Source organism: Cupressus sempervirens, chromosome 4, assembly GCF_028749045.1.
Source record: "Cupressus sempervirens isolate cs-2001-9-10 chromosome 4, ASM2874904v1, whole genome shotgun sequence".
NCBI lineage: Eukaryota > Viridiplantae > Streptophyta > Pinopsida > Cupressales > Cupressaceae > Cupressus > Cupressus sempervirens.
This window is the reverse complement of record NC_143121.1, coordinates 531926389-531940039: the sequence shown is the minus strand read 5'-3', so window position 1 is coordinate 531940039 and position 13651 is coordinate 531926389.

Below are 13651 nucleotides of genomic sequence, written 5' to 3'. Positions count from 1 at the left end.
TAAGTATGATGAAGATACCACTTCCACTATTTCCATCAAGCTTATTTAAAATCATGAGAAAATCACCATGCCTATGCTATCTAAAGAAATTTGTCAAGACCAAAGTATCACATCTTGTTTTACTTCTCCATATCCACTTCAAAACTATGCCTAGTCTTCAGATTCTCCTATTAAAGGTGTTTCTCCTATCAAAGCTACTCTTTAGTCTGTTTATGGTCTTATCATGTTGCTCACTCTAAAGATGTTGATATCCCTACTCACTATCCCTTTGCATCTCCTAAGTCTATCCTTGGTCCTTATCCATCTAATCTAAATCCCTCAAACCTTCCTTCAATATTGGGACCTTATAATCCTTCGTCTCCTACATTTTCTACTCCTATCTCATCATCCAATTCTCCTATTATACCTCAAGATCAAAAAAGATACACATCTTTGAACCCTACAGATCAATCTATCCATCTAAACCAATCATATCAGCCTTATTCATTCACAAGTCCCAAGTCTTTTGGAATAAATTTGGATGATAAACTTAAGAATAAAAACAAGAATCCATTTACAAATAAAACCACTATGTCTCTACTAATCAACATGTCAATGGACAGAAATGGAAAATATTCAAGAGACCACAAAGGTCTAGTATTCAAAAAGTGAAATCAAAGAAAATATGGGTTCCTAAATACATTATTGAAGAAATGTGTTGTAAGGAATCCAAAGGAAAAGAAAACTCTAAAGCTATATGGATTCCCAAGTCTATTTTGAAGACTTGAATATTGAAAATAAATCAAAGTTGAGATTCAAGATTCTAAAGGATTCCACTCCATTTCCATCCAAACATCTTCCTCAAAAGATTTTGAAGTATTCCACTTCATATTCTTCCAAAATTTATCTACTACCTCATACATCTAAACCCCAAGCTATTTCATCCATGATTACTCCATCGTTACATCGCCCTTCAAGCTGTCTGTCAATTTCTCACCCACCCTTATGCAATCCTTTTAATCCTACACTTACCTGCTATCCATATTCCTTCTAGATGTCCAAGGTATGGACTCTTATCATCCATATTCTTTTTCTACTACCATCTCTCTTCCATCACCATATCATCATCTTTGAGCATACCTTTATATGGTCTTGGCTTATCATGATTTATCCTTCCAATAGGAGCACTATCCAAATTGAAAAAGGTCAAATTCTTTCTAAAAATCCAAAAAGAAAAATAGAAGAAAAAAATGAAAACATGCCTTGGTGAAAACTTGGCAAACAAGCATCATGTGTAATTCTCCCATCCTCCATCTATTCCCTTTTCTTTCTTTGATCTTGACAATGTTGAGTTATTCTTGTGTATTAGCTATCTTATCCATCAGCTTCCCTATTGTACTTTCTCATTTACTCATAGGCTTCATATCTAGATTCATTCTTATTGCTCTATCTTATCACTATCCTATCCAATTGACCCTTTGGTCTTGATCACATAAATCAACACATGGTTCTCATAGGCCTCTTGACATGTCCACTCTTTTGGGCTATATACTTTCATGACATCATGTCACTATCCTATATGCTATCTCACTTATTAGCTTCCACTACTTATCTTATATGTTATCTCACTTATTGGCTTCCACTGCTTATGCTATATTCTATCTTGTTTATTGGCTTCCACTACTTATTGTAAACATTCTCCCCTTTCTTGGCTTTCTTGGCTTGTCCAAAATATGCTTCATATGGTTGTCTTTCCCTAGCCTGGATACTCTTGAGGAGTCTATCCTTGAGGATCACTTTCACTTTCTTCATACACTCTTTTCCTATCTATATGTGCTTATCCATTAGCTTGCTACTCCATCATATTCTATACCTTGCTAAACATTGGGAAAAAAATAATGTAATCTTGCTTAAGAGCCAGTCAATCCTGCCAAGTGGTGAAAGTATAGAAATAGGTGCTACTTGTGACCCTTGCACTTATGTCTATCAACATCTTTCTATGCACTCGTGAACCATTCATCTCCCATTGCTTTTACCATGCCTAGATTGGAATTGAGTCTCATCTAGATCTAGGGGGAATGAATTGCATAGCTTATTAGGGTCTCCTTGTTGTGTTGGTGTTTCTTTGGAAACTCTCAAATAGTTTTTTAAAACACCCTCCCTTGACATTGAGTGTTTTTCAACACTTATTGGATACTTTAGCTATAGTCTAGGATATTGCGATACTTCTCAATTGCATACTCGAGTCCTAAAGAGACAATCATGTGACTTAAACATATGCACTTAAACATTAAACATTGACTAAGATGTGTTGGTTTTATTTTACTTTGTGTGTTGTCTATGAAAATTTATTTGCAAGTGTTCTCTCCCTAATAGTCTCTCAAGGATGTCATGGGCTAGAAGACAAGGGGCATGGGACATGTTTTCTTTTTCTTTTTGCCTATGGGTATACCTTGTCAATCTTAGGTGTCTTGAGCATCTTGCTTGTCGCACTTGACACTTAGGGTCTACAATGTATCATCCTTTTCTATTTTGTAAGTGCATGCTTATGACCATCTTGACATTTTGTCTCCTGATGTGAGCAAAACCTTGCTACATTAAACCTAGGGAATCTAACTTCACCATCATCTCGACCTTTATGTCTTTAATACTTAGGTTGGGTTGCCACATACATATTTGATATTGATCATATTCATATCCTCATAGTTATACTAGTGATGATTGTATGATCTTCTGATGTCCCTAATAAGGTTCGATGATAAAAACTAGGACCTACTTATGTAACCCTTGCAATTACATCTTTTCATACTAGCTTGTATTATAGGGTTCACTCTAGCTTAGCTTTGTATTTTGGATGTTGAGAGAGTCTTCTTTATCTTTCGTGGACATATTAGCTAACTATGTTCATCTTCTTTTGCTTCTTATTGATCATGTCTCTCATTTTTCTTTGGTCTTATCAACTTAATGCTTCTTTAATCCCTTTCATCACAAGGGGTTAATATTATCATCACATTTATCTATCCTTTTGGATATTTTATATAGCATTTTGACCTAAGTTTTGAACTTGTCATATTTCAACATAAATTGTACCCCTACCTAATTTTGAGATCTTGGATCTTTTTCCAGGATCAAAATAAAAATCTAGGTTCATCTTGTTGGCCAAAATAATATTTTGAAATTATTCCTTCTTTAGCGTAGTTGGCTAACCTTTTGAAGCCTAATCTTCGAATCTACTGGGGCATCATCACTTCTTCATTTCTTCATCATTTCTACTCTCTTCCACTCTTCTCTTTATTTCATTTCATCTCATTTTGTCTTTATTCTTCTTTGACCTAATTCTAATGCTTTATCCTTGGTCAAATTCAGTTAAATTGGGGCATATCTTCATTGCTTGGTGGACACTCTTTGGTTTTAATCACTTATCTGTCATCATGGACTTTGCTTATCTCAATTTGATCCTCTATCTCATTTTAATTTTGATCCTGAGGGGGTAGGAATATTCTATCATTGTTGCAAATTATTTTCCTTCTATGTCTATCTATTGGCTCTTTATGCTTGCTTTGGCTACTTGTCTTGACATATTACTGCTCTTCTTGAGTATTAATATTGTCTATTGATCTTTCCTAATGTTCAGTCCTACAACTAAGAGGTTGAGAATTCAAGGTTTTCTATCTTTCTATGTTTCATTCTTCAGAGTCAAATCTATCCATCAACTGCTATCTTGAAATCTTCATTCTTTGACATAATGTATTCCCAGACTAATCATACATTAGTCAAAGAGGGGCAAATTTAATCACCCAAAAATAGTCATCTAGACTATGAGCCCCTTTCTAGCATATTTACTTAATTATCCATTGCTTATCTTTGATCAAATCATCAACAATCTATTTATTCGACTATAATCTATGGTTTGACCACTTTATCCTAAGTCTTTTATTTAAATAAAAGAACATGCTCCAAGTTAATTAAATAAAAATCCCCACTTCTCACTCATCCTAAGAGTGCACAAATAAAGCATTATTCCTATTTTAAAAATAAGAGGAAAAGGAATTTTTGTCTACACACGAATGTACAATTTTCTATGTGGGAGGAATCTTCTATTTTAAAAATAACTTTAATTCTCCTCCACACATTTATTTCCCTCTCAAAAGTCAACTATTGATTGTGATTGGTAGATATTCTTGTGCACATGGATCACTCAAGATACATTCTCCACCCTTGATTATGTCTCTCTTGACTTTTAATCTCAATCATCCATTTTTCTTTAAAAGAGAGGGCTCTCTCCTCATTATATAATCTTAGACTCATTTTTGTGCTAACATTATGCTACAGGAATCTTAGGTACTCTTTGGAGCTTTTGAAGACTTGTTGCATCACCTCATCTCTTGCCTACCATAGTAGTATAGTAGCATATTGTGCGTTAGTATAGATTATATTCTCACACATTAGAATAGTACATCTAGCTTAAATAGGAGGGTTGTAACACTTCATGCTTGCTAGTTAATCTTGCATTTCTCATTCTCTTAAGTTTAACTTCACATGCATTGCATAACATATTTGTTTCTTGGACATTTGCAGTCTTACTCTTGTTCTTGAATATCCCATTTCATGTTGCACCTTGCAAGGGGTTGTATATCTAAGCTCATTTGAGAGCCATAACATTCATTTCACACCCTTTGCATGTCATGACTAGGGAGCTCTAGCTTGACATTCAATATTCTCAATCCATGAGATCCCTTGGCTACAAGGACCTAGAGAAGTGCACTCTTTTGTGCTTACATTGGGTTTTAGTGCACTAACCAATCCTTTAAGCAATTATTTTCATCTATCTATAAATAGATAAGTGACTCTATCTCTGTTTATTATCATCACACATACTAGTATTCTTTCAAACTCATTATTGTATTTTTCATTCGTCCCATATTGTTTAATATGTGTTAGTCTTTTGAAATCTTCTTAGGGATGCTTTCGACCAAATATTTGCAATTTTTTGTGTGAATTCCTTACATGAGGTAATATAGTGATGACCATGGGTATTGATCTCATGGTACTACAATTCAAGTGCTATGCTTTCTAGATTGAGAATGACAAATTAGAATGCATCTTCTTCAATCATGGGGTCATAGGTCAGGTAAGTATATGCCATGATATTTTTTGATCCATCAAAGTTCACAATATCTACCTTATTTTCTTTATGCTTGAGATCTTTATTTACATGTTTCCTTGGTTTCTCCCTTCTCTTATCTTCACAAAGTTCCCTAAATGATACTACTTCCCTAATATGAGGATCTAATTCTACATAGGATCTTTCTAAGTCCTCAGTTCAATTCATGGGTTTTTCTATCCCTTCTTCCCCTCTTGGTATCTCTCGCTTGGGTGAGAATGGGGGTTGGGGTATCCCAACCATAGAAGAAACATTATTATTCTTTGAGTGGTTTGAGATAGTGTCCCTTATATTGGTATGTTGACCTTTCAAGCTTTACCAATTGATTTTCCCATATTTTGTAGCACTTGGAGAAGTGTTCGATTTGATTTTTCCATTTGACTAATCAGAGTTTGGATGTTTTGTTCCATGTAGGATCTCATTTCATTAGCTAGAACATTCATGGTGGTTCTCTTTGTCCTTCCCTCTTGAGTTTCCATAATCCTTGAATCATGAGATGGTGGGATTATGTTCTGATACCACTTGTGATGACCCCTTCTATTATGCTCTATAAATAGTGTGACGTGGGTCATGGAATGTCGCACCTTATCTAATTCAGACTCACGTGTCCCATGAGAAAGTCACATCTCATATGACATGCACTCTCGTCCTCCTTTGACATTGTGCACGGTATTTGTGGTTATATTTATTATTAGTGTTTTAATGTTTTTGGGCTTATCAAACTAGTGTCAATTGTGAATGATGTTATTTTTTGGGATTAGATTATATATTTAATATTTATATTAATGTTCGATTTTTATTTAATTATTATTGAATGTATTAATATTAATACTTTATAGATTTGTATAATAAATAAGAATAATTTGGATTAATTTTTTTGACCACTGTTAAATATTAATATCAATAATATCAAATCCATAACTAATAAAATGAATCAAATGTATTTATCATTAATTTTTTTCTATACATCATTAAGGGTTTATGACAAATTGGTCTTTTGAATATTGGGCATTGAGGATGATTAACACTCCAGAAATATTGTAAGAATTATTATTGATTTTATTAAATTGTATTTATATTATCTTGATTAAATTGAAATATAATAGTATTATCAAACTTTTTACTATGAATTTTGTCTCCTCAACTAATTTGTGGGTTTTGATACAACTTATTAATATAGTGCTCATTAAATCTATTATTTCTAATTATTGAATGCACTAAATACTAGTCCATATTATTGGTAAATATAAAATTATTGTCATTTGTATGCAATCAAATAGATCAATAGTCTTCATAAAATCTACAAAAAAAACATCTGTAAGACATGACTCTTACTAGTTTGATGCTTGTTTTAGGCTTAAATTTATAGAGAAATTGTCACTTCATTAATTAACTACTTGCAATAAGGTTTACATATGTTGGGTGGATATTTTGCAATCGAGAACTTGCATAAATTCTCTTGCAAAATATGAGTAGCGGCTACAACGTGTGACATAAAGTCTTTCCTACTTTAAAGGGAAGGGTCCCCCTATTAACTATTCCTTGGATCAACTCATGGTAAGAAAGAAGTTTAGACATATTGTTACAGGGTGTTATCAATATTATTTCCTTTTGTTTAAGGAAAGAATCCACTTACTTGTGGAGTGGATAATGAGCAAGATGGATCTTTGGACTACACTTGTATCTTAAAATTGGAAACATTGATTCTGATAAATTCACACCAACTCACAAGCTAATTGAAAGCATACCGGCTTAGATCTATGTCTATTTTCTATACTATAAGAATAACTACGAAGATCATAGACTCCTATGAAAGTCTTCAAAGGTAAATCTCTACTATTGGGGCGTACAAACTTCCATAATTAAATAATCAATGCACTATAACCCTATAAGTTATTTTAGTTCCAAGACACGAAAAATAACTTAATTCTAACAAGTTGCATGAGTACAAGATAGTAATATAAACCACAATAAAAACTTCAAGTTTATAACACCACAATTGCTTCCAGTAACAACTATGAATTCAATTAATTCTCATAATCACTTTTCTTTGATACATACACAAGAATACCATGAATTAAAAGTTGTAAACACAAATTGCAATCACAACTTCCAATTTGATCTACCATAATTTCTTCCAATCATAGCTTTGAAATAAATTGCTTCTTTATATTCGCTTTCTTTCAAATTTATGCTACAAAATCACAATTGTTCTTGCACAAGTTGGCAGAGCTCTCTTGCATATATGAAAGATGACTTTTACAATGAGGGACACTCCTTTATATAGGCAAAGGAGTGAGAGAGAAATGGAGAAAAAGGTTGGAGGAACTCAACTACTTGACTAAGTCAAATAAGAAAGAATATTTATTGGATTACATGACTGAAGGTTCATGTACTTAGGTTACATGCACATGGATTACATGCAACCTATCTTCCAAAACTACGAAGTTGAAAACACACTTGAAATTTTTTTTTAAATTGTTGATTTCAAATTAATCAATCATGTAGATTATCAACAAAGACCTTGTACTTTGTGATGCAATTGCAAATTATCACAAGATCAGAAGTTCCTATATTTTGTGTCACTACATCCACCTTGATAACCATGGTGTTACATTTTTTGATAGCCTTGATTCTCTTTGATGAATTTCCAGTTGTCATTTGAAAGCATGATGCAATTAAGCTCCTTCCATTTCAATTGTTGTGAATTTTTCTTTGTTAGGTTTGCATATTCTAAATTTTTTGGTACTTTGAAGACCTCAATGATGCCCATATGTAAACTCAAAATAAACTTTCCCATAAGCACCTTTAAGTGATTATTTATTTATTTATAATCAAAATGCTTGGCACATTCTCATAAGAACTTGTGGTTTAGGGTTGTCATTGGGAAAGTGGAGACCAAAAGAATATTGTCTCTTTTGATTCAAAGCATATCTTCTTGATATGATATCTCTATTTTTGAAGAAATTATTTTAATGTCCCCACTATTAGAGTTAGAATGGGACACATAATAATACTAAGATTACAATGAATCTATTTAGATGTTTCATATTTCAACAAATTATCCAAATATTATCCACCAAATTTCCTTGGATTATATTATGACATTATATGGAATGTCCTCCACCAGGTTATACCCAGATCATTGTTATGACATTCGTAATGAATGCCCTCCACCAAGTTATACCCGGATCAACTTATGACATTCGTAATGAATGCCCTCCACCAAACATAGCTTGGAGCAAACATATTAATATCATTCAATCTTTTATTATATATATATATACAAACTAAAAACTAATGTTATTAAAAATCATAATGGGAAGGAAGATTCATTGAATTGATGATAATACCATAGTGATTATTATGGACCCGATGATCTTCCAACCCTAGCCGCTTACACTATATTACCTTTACGAGAGTCCGGTAATGTTTTATTAGTGTGGCCCAACCCCAGCCACATCAGCGATCTAATCAAAGGAGTTTCTTAATGCCTGACCTTGGTGTTCATCCTTCTCTTGCCACGAGGTCCAATGATCCGTATTCGCTCATCACGTTGGTGATCAGGGGAATGTCACTGATGTTGTTGCTTCTGCTACAACGATTCTTCTCCCAAAAATGATGCTTTTCTCTGATTGGTATTGTCTTGTCCACGTGAACGAAAATTACACCTTCCCTAAGTCTACGTTCATTCGCTCGAATTGTGTAAGGGTGTGTTGATAGTCTGTATGATCCACCAGATTGTCGATTTGTTGTTCCTCCCTTTGCTTTGTAAAAAACCTCCAATGCTTGTTACACTTCTTGTTATTTGTCGTTCCAATGCTTTGCCTGTATCCACAGTGCCTATCCACGTGGATGTACCTTTTTGTCCTCCCCTTTCCTCATTTAATCTAACCCTTATTAATATGTCAATATTATGATCATGGGTCGTGACTACTCAATCCATGACTCATTAGTTATTACTAAGCATGTTATTATTTATATAATATGATAATTATATTGTCCTATATTTCAAATATGGCTTTTTTTATCAAAGGTAATCTAATATTATATTATAAGTATTTATAAGTATTTTCTATTATTAAGTATTGATAATACTTCAATATGATTGACTATAAATGGTCAATATATAAATGATTAAAAAACAAGATTTGTATGTACATTATCCATATGACACTTATTTAAATATTACTATATTATGATTAGCCTATCCATACTATCATAAATATGATTATTTAAAATATAATACATTCATTTATCCAATATTATCATTGGCTAATATTTCCTATTTTATATATTAATTCAATATATTATTTATATTATTATGTTAATATAAATGACCGACATTATCATGATGGAAAATGATGAAATGAATACATGTGTTTATATTCAAAAATAATATTGATATTTCCATTAGTTATATTATGGGGTTATGACAATCTGCCCCTCTCAAATTTGCTTGTCCTCAAGCAATACAATTTCAATGTTAGATTCATTGAACTTTTCTTAAAGTGAGTGTCTAATTTGAAAAGGATTATCCCCATTTTCTTGAGTAATAACTACCAATGTTGCATGTTCTTGATCATCACATCTCATTCTTTTGTTGATGCTTCCTTCATTATATGTTATTTCATTTATTTTCCCTCTTTTACATCAATGATTATGCTTCCAAGGTTCTTTACATTTGAAACATAATCCTTCCTTTAGTAGATCATCTCTCTTTGGGCATTTATGACCAAAGTTCCATGGTTCATGGCATAAGCGACATTTCCTTTCTCGATCTTCCCTCCTTGTCTCTTTATGTTCAATAGATGTTTTAGGATTCTTGGACCTCTCATCTATCTTGTTAGATTCAATCTTCTTTGCCTTTCGAATGGCTTCTTCTAAGCTTTGGGGTTCAAGGAGTTTTACATAAGCTTTAATGGTATCTTTAAGTCCCTCCATATATAAATGAGTGAGTTGACTTTGCGATAGGTTTGGAACCATTACAGAAAGATCTTGAAATCGATTTTCATATTCTTCTATTAACCCTGATTGTTTTAGGTGAGTTAGTTGTTGGAAGTGCTATTCAAGATCCCTAAGATCAAATCTACTCATCAGTCTTTAAATGAATTCACTATAGGAGGTAATTTTTTTGAGCCCTAGTGAAACTTGGCCATAGTGCCACCATTTGTGGGCTGATCCTCTTAGATGAAGTATGGCAAACTTGATAGCACCTTTTTTAGTCATAGGACTATAGGATAGATATGTCTCTAACTTTTGGACCCATGATTGAGCAGTTTCTTCTCCTGACCCATTAAAACATGGCAATTTTACCTTATTTACCTTCTTCTAAAGGTCTTCATCTACATGATGTTTCTTTTTGCTTTCCATGAGTTTAGATTCATAGTATTCTTTAAAGGGAATAAGTTGTTGAAGATTGGGATCCAAGATAGCATACATTTGTGCAATTTATTCCACATTATTAGTGGTCATTCCATTATCCACAACATGTTCTTCTCTTAGAATGAACGAAGGGAATGTTTCTCATGGGACTGAATTTTGTGACAAGGGTTCATTTTCCTCATGAGTGGAATGATGGTCCCTCTGTGAGTTAAGTCTCTCAATTTTGTTATTATTACTGCTTAATTTATGTATAGCTTCCAGTAGTACCTTATTGGAGTTTTCAATTCTTTCAAATCTCTCATTTGTTTGTTCTATAAAATTCCTTACTTCTTGGGCTAGTTCCCTTACCATCATTCTTAAAGTGTGATGATGCGTGGAGTAACACGTTCCATAGAATGACATGATTATGCTCTTATACCACTGTAATGTCCTCACCATTAGAGTTAGAATGGGACATGTAATAATACTAAGATTACAATAAATCTATTTAGATGTTTCATATTTCAACAAATTATCCAAATATTATCCACCAAATTTCCTTGGATTATATTATGACATTTATATGGAAAGTCCTCCACTAGGTTATACCTAGATCATTGTTATGACATTTGTAATGAATACCCTCCACTAGGTTATACCCGGATCAAGTTATGACATTCGTAATGAATGCCCTCCACCAGGTTATACCCATATCAAGTTATGACATTTGTAATGAATGCCCTCCACCAGGTTATGCCCAGATTGTTCCCCACCAAGTGTATACTTGGATCATATTATGACATTTAAAATAAATGCCCTCCACCAAGCATAGCTTTGATCAAATATATTAATATCATTCAATCTTTTATTACTTTTAATTATTGATTCTACATATATATATAAACAAACTAAAAAATAATGTTATTAAAAATCATAATGGAAAGGAAGATACATTGAATTGATGATAATACCTTAGTGATTATTATGGGACCCGATGATCTTCCAACCCTAGTCACTTACACTATATTACCTTTACAAGAGTCCAATAATGTTTTATTAGTGTGGCCCAACCTCAGCCACATTAGCAGTCTAATTGGAGGAGTTTCTTAACGCCTGACATTGGTGTCCATCCTTCTCTTGCCACGAGGTCCAATGACCCATATTCGCTTGTCACGTCAATGATTAGGGGAATGTCACCAATGTCGTTGCTTCTGCTACAATGATTCTTCTCCCAAAAAAGATGCTTTTCTTTGATTGGTATTGTCCTATCCATGTGAACAAAAATTACACCTTCCCTAAGTCTACGTTCATTCACTCAGATTGTATAAGGGTGTGCTGATAGTCTGTATGATCTACCAGATTGCCGACTAGTTGTTCCTCCCTTTGCTTTGTAAAAAACCTCCAATGCTTGTTACACTTCTTGTTCTTTGTCATTCCAAGGCTTCGCCTGTATCCACGGTGCCCATCCACATGGATGTATCATTTTGTCCTCCCCTTTCCTCATTTAATCTGACCCTTATTAATATGTCAATACTATGATCACGGGTCATGAATACTCAACCCATGACTCATTAGTTATTACTAAGCATGTTATTATTTATATAATATGATAATTATATTGTCCCATATTTTAAATATGGATTTTTTCTCAAAGGTAATCTAATATTATATTATTAAGTATTGATAATAATTCAATATGATTAACTATAAATGGTCAACATATAAATGATAAAAAACAAGATTTGTATGTACATTATCCACATGACAATTATTTAAATATTACTATATTATGATTAGCATATCCATACCATCATAAATATGATTATTTAAAATATAATACATTCATTTATCCAATATTATCATTGACTAATATTTCCTATTTTATATATTAATTCAATATATTATTTATATTATTATGTTAATACAAATGACCAACATTATCATGATGGAAAATGATGAAATGAATACATGTGTTTATATTTAAATATAATATTGATATTTCCATTAGTTATATTATGGGGTTATGACAATTATGACATATCTTGACTAGGAAATTTTGTTGTAACATGAGAACTCCAATTTGTGAAAATATCTTTCAATGGGATTGAATCCATGAGGGTTTCAAGATTCAAATAATGATGACATATCCATGGAACAAAAGTGTTCTTGGTATGATTTAAATACATTTTGAACACTTTTAGAAGGTTAGAAATGATTGGAACAACTTGTATTTTTGGCAAAGAAGGCCAAAATCGGGTTTCACAAGGTGGAATACATGTAGGAAAAATAGGAATTTTATTTTTAATGGATAAGAATGCAAGTTGGAAGCGTATGGATGTATTCAGGATGAGATTTTTATGTTTAAAAAAGTGATTTTTTATCGAAATCAAGTTTTAGAGATGCATTTACATTAAAAACTCATAAGTTTTACCTTGTGTAAACATGTAATCAAGTTTTAGAAGTCACATTTCAAATTGGGAATGTGGAGTTTGGATGGAATTTGATGATGGATTGGATATGAATGACGAAAACATGAAGGATACTTGCATTCTTTAAGTGAATATTTCAAACTTTTCTTTACAAACAAACCAAAAATAGGAAAACAAAAATGGAAAAAAAAAGAACACACTTCTTGCTTTAACTAAACTTGATAAGTTCTAAAACTTTAGTTTTGTATGCAATTTTATCTTTGGAATGAAAAAACTTTTGCATTTGCAAAGAATGAGTGTTTCAAACTTACTTAACTTGGAACATAAAATTAGGGCTGTATTGAAACAAATGGAAGACAAAGAGCAAAAAAATGCAACAAAAAAGCAATATAAAGAAATACAATCAAAACCAAAATCTTACACTTATTTAGAGGGAGAGGAGAAAAACTTGGAGGAAGAAGAAGTTGAAATGAACTTTTCTCTCCAAAATTGGGTTTTGCAAGTGTGTTTGCATGTAAAGATCAAATGCTTTGAAAAATTCAAACTCTAGCTACAAATCATAGTTTATTGATGTGAATGCATGTGCAAGATGATGTTGCAAATGCCTTATGCACTTCTTGGAGTGATTTTCATGTTTGAAAATGTCTTGTCAATGTAAATCATGGTTTTAATGTTGTATTACATGTGCATAGAAAGATGCAATTGCTTACTCCAA